Below are 13,405 nucleotides of genomic sequence, written 5' to 3'. Positions count from 1 at the left end.
CGGTCGTCTCGTGCCGAACTGCGCATGTGCAAGAAGTCAAACCAAAGACACTCCTTCGATATAAAGTTGTTTTTGACGAACAACGAAAACGTGTCAATTTGTCACTTTCACGAGGTTGGAGTAAGAACATGTTCAACTACTTAAGACATTGTCTCGAATCTAGGCTGTGTCTTTAGATTTCGAGAAAATTAACAACTAAGGAAGTATTTTTCACTTTTCTCAACGACTTCTCAAACCACAATCTCCGGCCTGGTTTGTTTCGCAATTGTTCCCGGAAGTCTCGCGAAGCTGCGCCTCTGGGTTTAGAAACTCTGTGGGTGCACGCTGCGAAACCAACAGGAAGTAGAACGTTGCATTCTGGGTCAAAGTTGAAAGTTGACGCGAAAGCACTCTAAACATGCAGCAAATATGATTTTTGTTTTCAGCCACGTTGAAATAATGTTTTAGCTTATACATAGCGCATTTTTTTAATGAACAGATAGTCCAGATTTGTTGAAAAGCCTTCATAGGCAATCGAAGTGAATCTCATGGTGTAAGCTGTTTCTTTATTTTTGTATGACTCTGACAAAAACGGTTTATGTTGCATTCTTTCTGTGCATTTTTACCTCAGCTGCCTACATTCATGATATATTGTGGGTATATTGTAAGAATGCTACACAAAACTGTGAATATTGCGTAGCCATCACGTCTAAGAATTGTCCTGATGGTGCTTGTTTACTATTCACACAGCTGAAATAGACTAGATAACAGTTACGTTTGTCATGGTGATACAAATGTTAATTGAGCATTGACTATAAAACATTGAATCATTTTGCCTTTGCTCCCCTACAGGTTCTGAAAATAATCTGAACGTGATGTCAGCTCTCTACAAGGACAGGTTGCAGCTATTGTTCCCCCCCTTTTTTTTTGTGCTTTTTGAATAAATAACATTATTATAAGCTGTGTGTGTGTCAGTGTGAGTGTTTAGGACTCCATGGGCTATCCCAATTTTAACTGGTGTAGGTCTATGTGAGGGTATTTAATATAAAGGGTAGTCCTATCCCCACTATGTGAGGGTCTTTAATATAAAGGGTAGTCCTATCCCTACTATGTGAGGGTCTTTAATATAAAGGGTAGTCCTATCCCCACTATGTGAGGGTCTTTAATATAAAGGGTTGACCTATCCCCACTATGTGAGGGTCTTTAATATAAAGGGTTGTCCTATCCCCACTATGTGAGGGTCTTTAATATAAAGGGTTGTCCTATCCCCACTATGTGAGGGTCTTTAATATAAAGGGTAGTCCTATCCCCACTATGTGAGGGTATTTAATATAAAGGGTAGTCCTATCCCCACTATGTGAGGGTCTTTAATATAAAGGGTAGTCCTATCCCCACTATGTGAGGGTCTTTAATATAAAGGGTAGTCCTATCCCCACTATGTGAGGGTCTTTAATATAAAGGGTAGTCCTATCCCCACTATGTGAGGGTCTTTAATATAAAGGGTAGTCCTATCCCCACTATGTGAGGGTCTTTAATATAAAGGGTAGTCCTATCCCCACTATGTGAGGGTCTTTAATATAAAGAGTTGTCCTATCTCCACTATGTGAGGGGTCTTTAATATAAAGGGTAGTCCAATCCCCACTATGTGAGGGTCTTTAATGTAAAGGGTAGTCCTATCCCCACTATGTGAGGGTCTTTAATATAAAGGGTAGTCCTATCCCCACTATGTGAGGGTCTTTAATATAAAGGGTAGTCCTATCCCCACTATGTGAGGGTCTTTAATATAAAGGGAAGTCCTATCCCCACTATGTGAGGGTCTTTAATATAAAGGGTTGTCCTATCCCCACTATGTGAGGGTCTTTAATATAAAGGGTAGTCCTATCCCCACTATGTGAGGGTCTTTAATATAAAGGGTAGTCCTATCCCCACTATGTGAGGGTCTTTAATATAAAGGGGTTGTCCTATCCCCACTATGTGAGGGTCTTTAATATAAAGGGGTTGTCCTATCCCCACTATGTGAGGGTCTTTAATATAAAGGGTAGTCCTATCCCCACTATGTGAGGGTCTTTAATATAAAGGGTAGTCTATCCCCACTATGTGAGGGTCTTTAATATAAAGGGTAGTAATATCCCCACTATGTGAGGGTCTTTAATATAAAGGGTAGTCCTATCCCCACTATGTGAGGGTCTTTAATATAAAGGGTTGTCCTATCCCCACTATGTGAGGGTCTATAATATAAAGGGTTGTCCTATCCCCACTATGTGAGGGTCTTTAATATAAAGGGTTGTCCTATCCCCACTATGTGAGGGTCTTTAATATAAAGGGACGTCCTATCCCCACTATGTGAGGGTCTTTAATATAAAGGGTAGTCCTATCCCCACTATGTGAGGGTCTTTAATATGAAGGGTTGTCCTATCCCCACTATGTGAGGGTCTTTAATATAAAGGGAAGTCCTATCCCCACTATGTGAGGGTCTTTAATATAAAGGGTAGTCCTATCCCCACTATGTGAGGGTCTTTAATATGAAGGGTAGTCCTATCCCCACTATGTGAGGGTCTTTAATATAAAGGGGTTGTCCTATCCCCACTATGTGAGGGTCTTTAATATAAAGGGTAGTCCTATCCCCACTATGTGAGGGTCTTTAATATAAAGGGTGGTCCTATCCCCACTATGTGAGGGTCTTTAATATAAAGGGTTGTCCTATCCCCACTATGTGAGGGTCTTTAATATAAAGGGTAGTCCTATCCCCACTATGTGAGGGTCTTTAATATAAAGGGTAGTCCTATCCCCACTATGTGAGGGTCTTTAATATAAAGGGTAGTCCTATCCCCACTATGTGAGGGTCTTTAATATAAAGGGTAGAACTATCCCCACTATGTGAGGGTCTTTAATATAAAGGGTAGTCCTATTCCCACTATGTGAGGGTCTTTAATATAAAGGGTAGTCCTATCCCCACTATGTGAGGGTCTTTAATATAAAGGGGTTGTCCTATCCCCACTATGTGAGGGTCTTTAATATAAAGGGTAGTCCTATCCCCACTATGTGAGGGTCTTTAATATAAAGGGTAGTCCTATCCACACTATGTGAGGGTCTTTAATATAAAGGGTTGTCCTATCCCCACTATGTGAGGGGTCTTTAATATAAAGGGTAGTCCTATCCCCACTATGTGAGGGTCTTTAATATAAAGGGTTGTCCTGTCCCCACTATGTGAGGGTCTTTAATATAAAGGGGTTGTCCTATCCCCAATATGTGAGGGTCTTTAATATAAAGGGGTTGTCCTATCCCCACTATGTGAGGGTCTATAATATAAAGGGTAGTCCTATCCCTCCTATGTGAGGTTCTTTAATATAAAGGGTAGTCCTATCCCCACTATGTGAGGGTCTTTAATATAAAGGGTAGTCCTATCCCCACTATGTGAGGGTCTTTAATATAAAGGGTTGTCCTATCCCCACTATGTGAGGGTCTATAATATAAAGGGTTGTCCTATCCCCACTATGTGAGGGTCTTTAATATAAAGGGACGTCCTATCCCCACTATGTGAGGGTCTTTAATATAAAGGGTAGTCCTATCCCCGCTATGTGAGGGGTCTTTAATATAAAGGGTAGTCCTATCCCCACTATGTGAGGGTCTTTAATATAAAGGGAAGTCCTATCCCCACTATGTGAGGGTCTTTAATATAAAGGGTAGTCCTATCCCCACTATGTGAGGGTATTTAATATAAAGGGTAGTCCTATCCCCACTATGTGAGGGTCTTTAATATAAAGGGTAGTCCTATCCCCACTATGTGAGGGTATTTAATATAAAGGGTAGTCCTATCCCCACTATGTGAGGGTCTTTAATATAAAGGGTAGTCCTATCCCCACTATGTGAGGGTCTTTAATATAAAGGGTAGTCCTATCCCCACTATGTGAGGGTCTTTAATATAAAGGGTAGTCCTATCCCCACTATGTGAGGGTCTTTAATATAAAGGGTAGTCCTATCCCCACTATGTGAGGGTCTTTAATATAAAGGGTAGTCCTATCCCCGCTATGTGAGGGTCTTTAATATAAAGGGTAGTCCTATCTCCACTATGTGAGGGGTCTTTAATATAAAGGGTAGTCCTATCCCCACTATGTGAGGGTCTTTAATATAAAGGGTAGTCCTATCCCCACTATGTGAGGGTCTTTAATATAAAGGGACGTCCTATCCCCACTATGTGAGGGTCTTTAATATAAAGGGTAGTCCTATCCCCACTATGTGAGGGTCTATAATATAAAGGGTTGTCCTATCCCCACTATGTGAGGGTCTTTAATATAAAGGGACGTCCTATCCCCACTATGTGAGGGTCTTTAATATAAAGGGTAGTCCTATCCCCGCTATGTGAGGGGTCTTTAATATAAAGGGTAGTCCTATCCCCACTATGTGAGGGTCTTTAATATAAAGGGAAGTCCTATCCCCACTATGTGAGGGTCTTTAATATAAAGGGTAGTCCTATCCCCACTATGTGAGGGTCTTTAATATGAAGGGTTGACCTATCCCCACTATGTGAGGGTCTTTAATATAAAGGGTTGACCTATCCCCACTATGTGAGGGTCTTTAATATAAAGGGTTGTCCTATCCCCACTATGTGAGGGTCTTTAATATAAAGGGTTGTCCTATCCCCACTATGTGAGGGTCTTTAATATAAAGGGTAGTCCTATCCCCACTATGTGAGGGTATTTAATATAAAGGGTAGTCCTATCCCCACTATGTGAGGGTCTTTAATATAAAGGGTAGTCCTATCCCCACTATGTGAGGGTATTTAATATAAAGGGTAGTCCTATCCCCACTATGTGAGGGTCTTTAATATAAAGGGTAGTCCTATCCCCACTATGTGAGGGTCTTTAATATAAAGGGTAGTCCTATCCCCACTATGTGAGGGTCTTTAATATAAAGGGTAGTCCTATCCCCACTATGTGAGGGTCTTTAATATAAAGAGTTGTCCTATCTCCACTATGTTAGGGGTCTTTAATATAAAGGGTAGTCCTATCCCCACTATGTGAGGGTCTTTAATATAAAGGGTAGTCCTATCCCCACTATGTGAGGGTCTTTAATATAAAGGGACGTCCTATCCCCACTATGTGAGGGTCTTTAATATAAAGGGTAGTCCTATCCCCACTATGTGAGGGTCTTTAATATAAAGGGAAGTCCTATCCCCACTATGTGAGGGTCTTTAATATAAAGGGTTGTCCTATCCCCACTATGTGAGGGTCTTTAATATAAAGGGTAGTCCTATCCCCACTATGTGAGGGTCTTTAATATAAAGGGTAGTCCTATCCCCACTATGTGAGGGTCTTTAATATAAAGGGGTTGTCCTATCCCCACTATGTGAGGGTCTTTAATATAAATGGGTTGTCCTATCCCCACTATGTGAGGGTCTTTAATATAAAGGGTAGTCCTATCCCCACTATGTGAGGGTCTTTAATATAAAGGGTAGTCTATCCCCACTATGTGAGGGTCTTTAATATAAAGGGTAGTAATATCCCCACTATGTGAGGGTCTTTAATATAAAGGGTAGTCCTATCCCCACTATGTGAGGGTCTTTAATATAAAGGGTTGTCCTATCCCCACTATGTGAGGGTCTATAATATAAAGGGTTGTCCTATCCCCACTATGTGAGGGTCTTTAATATAAAGGGTTGTCCTATCCCCACTATGTGAGGGTCTTTAATATAAAGGGACGTCCTATCCCCACTATGTGAGGGTCTTTAATATAAAGGGTAGTCCTATCCCCACTATGTGAGGGTCTTTAATATGAAGGGTTGTCCTATCCCCACTATGTGAGGGTCTTTAATATAAAGGGAAGTCCTATCCCCACTATGTGAGGGTCTTTAATATAAAGGGTAGTCCTATCCCCACTATGTGAGGGTCTTTAATATGAAGGGTAGTCCTATCCCCACTATGTGAGGGTCTTTAATATAAAGGGGTTGTCCTATCCCCACTATGTGAGGGTCTTTAATATAAAGGGTAGTCCTATCCCCACTATGTGAGGGTCTTTAATATAAAGGGTGGTCCTATCCCCACTATGTGAGGGTCTTTAATATAAAGGGTTGTCCTATCCCCACTATGTGAGGGTCTTTAATATAAAGGGTAGTCCTATCCCCACTATGTGAGGGTCTTTAATATAAAGGGTAGTCCTATCCCCCCTATGTGAGGGTCTTTAATATAAAGGGTAGTCCTATCCCCACTATGTGAGGGTCTTTAATATAAAGGGTAGTCCTATCCCCACTATGTGAGGGTCTTTAATATAAAGGGTAGTCCTATCCCCACTATGTGAGGGTCTTTAATATAAAGGGTAGTCCTATCCCCACTATGTGAGGGTCTTTAATATAAAGGGTAGTCCTATTCCCACTATGTGAGGGTCTTTAATATAAAGGGTAGTCCTATCCCCACTATGTGAGGGTCTTTAATATAAAGGGGTTGTCCTATCCCCACTATGTGAGGGTCTTTAATATAAAGGGTTGTCCTATCCCCACTATGTGAGGGTCTTTAATATAAAGGGTTGTCCTATCCCCACTATGTGAGGGTCTTTAATATAAAGGGTTGTCCTATCCCCACTATGTGAGGGTCTTTAATATAAAGGGTAGTAATATCCCCACTATGTGAGGGTCTTTAATATAAAGGGTAGTCCTATCCCCACTATGTGAGGGTCTTTAATATAAAGGGTTGTCCTATCCCCACTATGTGAGGGTCTATAATATAAAGGGTTGTCCTATCCCCACTATGTGAGGGTCTTTAATATAAAGGGACGTCCTATCCCCACTATGTGAGGGTCTTTAATATAAAGGGTAGTCCTATCCCCGCTATGTGAGGGGATAGGACTACCCTTTATAGGACTACCCCGTCCTCTGTAGCTCAGCTGGTAGAGCACGGCGCTTGTAACGCCAAGATAGTGGGTTCGATCCCCAGGACCACCCATACACAAAAATGTATGCACGCATGACTGTAGGTCGCTTTGGATAAAAGCGTCTGCTAAATGGCATATTATTATTATTATTATTATTATTATTATTATTATTATTATTATTATTATTATTATTATTATTATTATTATTATTATTATTATTATTATATTATTATTATTTAATATAAAGGGTAGTCCTATCCCCACTATGTGAGGGTCTTTAATATAAAGGGAAGTCCTATCCCCACTATGTGAGGGTCTTTAATATAAAGGGTAGTCCTATCCCCACTATGTGAGGGTCTTTAATATGAAGGGTTGACCTATCCCCACTATGTGAGGGTCTTTAATATAAAGGGTTGTCCTATCCCCACTATGTGAGGGTCTTTAATATAAAGGGTTGTCCTATCCCCACTATGTGAGGGTCTTTAATATAAAGGGACGTCCTATCCCCACTATGTGAGGGTCTTTAATATAAAGGGTAGTAATATCCCCACTATGTGAGGGTCTTTAATATAAAGGGTAGTCCTATCCCCACTATGTGAGGGTCTTTAATATAAAGGGTTGTCCTATCCCCACTATGTGAGGGTCTATAATATAAAGGGTTGTCCTATCCCCACTATGTGAGGGTCTTTAATATAAAGGGTTGTCCTATCCCCACTATGTGAGGGTCTTTAATATAAAGGGTAGTCCTATCCCCACTATGTGAGGGTCTTTAATATAAAGGGTAGTCTATCCCCACTATGTGAGGGTCTTTAATATAAAGGGTAGTAATATCCCCACTATGTGAGGGTCTTTAATATAAAGGGTAGTCCTATCCCCACTATGTGAGGGTCTTTAATATAAAGGGTTGTCCTATCCCCACTATGTGAGGGTCTATAATATAAAGGGTTGTCCTATCCCCACTATGTGAGGGTCTTTAATATAAAGGGTTGTCCTATCCCCACTATGTGAGGGTCTTTAATATAAAGGGACGTCCTATCCCCACTATGTGAGGGTCTTTAATATAAAGGGTAGTCCTATCCCCACTATGTGAGGGTCTTTAATATGAAGGGTTGTCCTATCCCCACTATGTGAGGGTCTTTAATATAAAGGGAAGTCCTATCCCCACTATGTGAGGGTCTTTAATATAAAGGGTAGTCCTATCCCCACTATGTGAGGGTCTTTAATATGAAGGGTAGTCCTATCCCCACTATGTGAGGGTCTTTAATATAAAGGGGTTGTCCTATCCCCACTATGTGAGGGTCTTTAATATAAAGGGTAGTCCTATCCCCACTATGTGAGGGTCTTTAATATAAAGGGTGGTCCTATCCCCACTATGTGAGGGTCTTTAATATAAAGGGTTGTCCTATCCCCACTATGTGAGGGTCTTTAATAAAGGGTAGTCCTATCCCCACTATGTGAGGGTCTTTAATATAAAGGGTAGTCCTATCCCCCCTATGTGAGGGTCTTTAATATAAAGGGTAGTCCTATCCCCACTATGTGAGGGTCTTTAATATAAAGGGTAGTCCTATCCCCACTATGTGAGGGTCTTTAATATAAAGGGTAGTCCTATCCCCACTATGTGAGGGTCTTTAATATAAAGGGTAGTCCTATCCCCACTATGTGAGGGTCTTTAATATAAAGGGTAGTCCTATTCCCACTATGTGAGGGTCTTTAATATAAAGGGTAGTCCTATCCCCACTATGTGAGGGTCTTTAATATAAAGGGGTTGTCCTATCCCCACTATGTGAGGGTCTTTAATATAAAGGGTTGTCCTATCCCCACTATGTGAGGGTCTTTAATATAAAGGGTTGTCCTATCCCCACTATGTGAGGGTCTTTAATATAAAGGGTTGTCCTATCCCCACTATGTGAGGGTCTTTAATATAAAGGGTAGTAATATCCCCACTATGTGAGGGTCTTTAATATAAAGGGTAGTCCTATCCCCACTATGTGAGGGTCTTTAATATAAAGGGTTGTCCTATCCCCACTATGTGAGGGTCTATAATATAAAGGGTTGTCCTATCCCCACTATGTGAGGGTCTTTAATATAAAGGGACGTCCTATCCCCACTATGTGAGGGTCTTTAATATAAAGGGTAGTCCTATCCCCGCTATGTGAGGGGATAGGACTACCCTTTATAGGACTACCCCGTCCTCTGTAGCTCAGCTGGTAGAGCACGGCGCTTGTAACGCCAAGATAGTGGGTTCGATCCCCAGGACCACCCATACACAAAAATGTATGCACGCATGACTGTAGGTCGCTTTGGATAAAAGCGTCTGCTAAATGGCATATTATTATTATTATTATTATTATTATTATTATTATTATTATTATTATTATTATTATTATTATTATTATTATTATTATTATATTATTATTATTTAATATAAAGGGTAGTCCTATCCCCACTATGTGAGGGTCTTTAATATAAAGGGTAGTCCTATCCCCACTATGTGAGGGTCTTTAATATAAAGGGTAGTCCTATCCACACTATGTGAGGGTCTTTAATATAAAGGGTTGTCCTATCCCCACTATGTGAGGGGTCTTTAATATAAAGGGTAGTCCTATCCCCACTATGTGAGGGTCTTTAATATAAAGGGTTGTCCTGTCCCCACTATGTGAGGGTCTTTAATATAAAGGGGTTGTCCTATCCCCAATATGTGAGGGTCTTTAATATAAAGGGGTTGTCCTATCCCCACTATGTGAGGGTCTATAATATAAAGGGTAGTCCTATCCCTCCTATGTGAGGTTCTTTAATATAAAGGGTAGTCCTATCCCCACTATGTGAGGGTCTTTAATATAAAGGGTAGTCCTATCCCCACTATGTGAGGGTCTTTAATATAAAGGGTTGTCCTATCCCCACTATGTGAGGGTCTATAATATAAAGGGTTGTCCTATCCCCACTATGTGAGGGTCTTTAATATAAAGGGACGTCCTATCCCCACTATGTGAGGGTCTTTAATATAAAGGGTAGTCCTATCCCCGCTATGTGAGGGGTCTTTAATATAAAGGGTAGTCCTATCCCCACTATGTGAGGGTCTTTAATATAAAGGGAAGTCCTATCCCCACTATGTGAGGGTCTTTAATATAAAGGGTAGTCCTATCCCCACTATGTGAGGGTATTTAATATAAAGGGTAGTCCTATCCCCACTATGTGAGGGTCTTTAATATAAAGGGTAGTCCTATCCCCACTATGTGAGGGTATTTAATATAAAGGGTAGTCCTATCCCCACTATGTGAGGGTCTTTAATATAAAGGGTAGTCCTATCCCCACTATGTGAGGGTCTTTAATATAAAGGGTAGTCCTATCCCCACTATGTGAGGGTCTTTAATATAAAGGGTAGTCCTATCCCCACTATGTGAGGGTCTTTAATATAAAGGGTAGTCCTATCCCCACTATGTGAGGGTCTTTAATATAAAGGGTAGTCCTATCCCCGCTATGTGAGGGTCTTTAATATAAAGGGTAGTCCTATCTCCACTATGTGAGGGGTCTTTAATATAAAGGGTAGTCCTATCCCCACTATGTGAGGGTCTTTAATATAAAGGGTAGTCCTATCCCCACTATGTGAGGGTCTTTAATATAAAGGGACGTCCTATCCCCACTATGTGAGGGTCTTTAATATAAAGGGTAGTCCTATCCCCACTATGTGAGGGTCTATAATATAAAGGGTTGTCCTATCCCCACTATGTGAGGGTCTTTAATATAAAGGGACGTCCTATCCCCACTATGTGAGGGTCTTTAATATAAAGGGTAGTCCTATCCCCGCTATGTGAGGGGTCTTTAATATAAAGGGTAGTCCTATCCCCACTATGTGAGGGTCTTTAATATAAAGGGAAGTCCTATCCCCACTATGTGAGGGTCTTTAATATAAAGGGTAGTCCTATCCCCACTATGTGAGGGTCTTTAATATGAAGGGTTGACCTATCCCCACTATGTGAGGGTCTTTAATATAAAGGGTTGACCTATCCCCACTATGTGAGGGTCTTTAATATAAAGGGTTGTCCTATCCCCACTATGTGAGGGTCTTTAATATAAAGGGTTGTCCTATCCCCACTATGTGAGGGTCTTTAATATAAAGGGTAGTCCTATCCCCACTATGTGAGGGTATTTAATATAAAGGGTAGTCCTATCCCCACTATGTGAGGGTCTTTAATATAAAGGGTAGTCCTATCCCCACTATGTGAGGGTATTTAATATAAAGGGTAGTCCTATCCCCACTATGTGAGGGTCTTTAATATAAAGGGTAGTCCTATCCCCACTATGTGAGGGTCTTTAATATAAAGGGTAGTCCTATCCCCACTATGTGAGGGTCTTTAATATAAAGGGTAGTCCTATCCCCACTATGTGAGGGTCTTTAATATAAAGAGTTGTCCTATCTCCACTATGTTAGGGGTCTTTAATATAAAGGGTAGTCCTATCCCCACTATGTGAGGGTCTTTAATATAAAGGGTAGTCCTATCCCCACTATGTGAGGGTCTTTAATATAAAGGGACGTCCTATCCCCACTATGTGAGGGTCTTTAATATAAAGGGTAGTCCTATCCCCACTATGTGAGGGTCTTTAATATAAAGGGAAGTCCTATCCCCACTATGTGAGGGTCTTTAATATAAAGGGTTGTCCTATCCCCACTATGTGAGGGTCTTTAATATAAAGGGTAGTCCTATCCCCACTATGTGAGGGTCTTTAATATAAAGGGTAGTCCTATCCCCACTATGTGAGGGTCTTTAATATAAAGGGGTTGTCCTATCCCCACTATGTGAGGGTCTTTAATATAAATGGGTTGTCCTATCCCCACTATGTGAGGGTCTTTAATATAAAGGGTAGTCCTATCCCCACTATGTGAGGGTCTTTAATATAAAGGGTAGTCTATCCCCACTATGTGAGGGTCTTTAATATAAAGGGTAGTAATATCCCCACTATGTGAGGGTCTTTAATATAAAGGGTAGTCCTATCCCCACTATGTGAGGGTCTTTAATATAAAGGGTTGTCCTATCCCCACTATGTGAGGGTCTATAATATAAAGGGTTGTCCTATCCCCACTATGTGAGGGTCTTTAATATAAAGGGTTGTCCTATCCCCACTATGTGAGGGTCTTTAATATAAAGGGACGTCCTATCCCCACTATGTGAGGGTCTTTAATATAAAGGGTAGTCCTATCCCCACTATGTGAGGGTCTTTAATATGAAGGGTTGTCCTATCCCCACTATGTGAGGGTCTTTAATATAAAGGGAAGTCCTATCCCCACTATGTGAGGGTCTTTAATATAAAGGGTAGTCCTATCCCCACTATGTGAGGGTCTTTAATATGAAGGGTAGTCCTATCCCCACTATGTGAGGGTCTTTAATATAAAGGGGTTGTCCTATCCCCACTATGTGAGGGTCTTTAATATAAAGGGTAGTCCTATCCCCACTATGTGAGGGTCTTTAATATAAAGGGTGGTCCTATCCCCACTATGTGAGGGTCTTTAATATAAAGGGTTGTCCTATCCCCACTATGTGAGGGTCTTTAATATAAAGGGTAGTCCTATCCCCACTATGTGAGGGTCTTTAATATAAAGGGTAGTCCTATCCCCCCTATGTGAGGGTCTTTAATATAAAGGGTAGTCCTATCCCCACTATGTGAGGGTCTTTAATATAAAGGGTAGTCCTATCCCCACTATGTGAGGGTCTTTAATATAAAGGGTAGTCCTATCCCCACTATGTGAGGGTCTTTAATATAAAGGGTAGTCCTATCCCCACTATGTGAGGGTCTTTAATATAAAGGGTAGTCCTATTCCCACTATGTGAGGGTCTTTAATATAAAGGGTAGTCCTATCCCCACTATGTGAGGGTCTTTAATATAAAGGGGTTGTCCTATCCCCACTATGTGAGGGTCTTTAATATAAAGGGTTGTCCTATCCCCACTATGTGAGGGTCTTTAATATAAAGGGTTGTCCTATCCCCACTATGTGAGGGTCTTTAATATAAAGGGTTGTCCTATCCCCACTATGTGAGGGTCTTTAATATAAAGGGTAGTAATATCCCCACTATGTGAGGGTCTTTAATATAAAGGGTAGTCCTATCCCCACTATGTGAGGGTCTTTAATATAAAGGGTTGTCCTATCCCCACTATGTGAGGGTCTATAATATAAAGGGTTGTCCTATCCCCACTATGTGAGGGTCTTTAATATAAAGGGACGTCCTATCCCCACTATGTGAGGGTCTTTAATATAAAGGGTAGTCCTATCCCCGCTATGTGAGGGGATAGGACTACCCTTTATAGGACTACCCCGTCCTCTGTAGCTCAGCTGGTAGAGCACGGCGCTTGTAACGCCAAGATAGTGGGTTCGATCCCCAGGACCACCCATACACAAAAATGTATGCACGCATGACTGTAGGTCGCTTTGGATAAAAGCGTCTGCTAAATGGCATATTATTATTATTATTATTATTTTTATTATTATTATTATTATTATTATTATTATTATTATTATTATTATTATTATTATTATTATATTATTATTATTTAATATAAAGGGTAGTCC

This window comes from Coregonus lavaretus, assembly GCF_964263955.1.
Source record: "Coregonus lavaretus genome assembly, chromosome: 12".
In the NCBI taxonomy this organism is placed as follows: Eukaryota; Metazoa; Chordata; class Actinopteri; order Salmoniformes; family Salmonidae; genus Coregonus; species Coregonus lavaretus.
Note: the sequence above shows the minus strand (reverse complement) of the source record.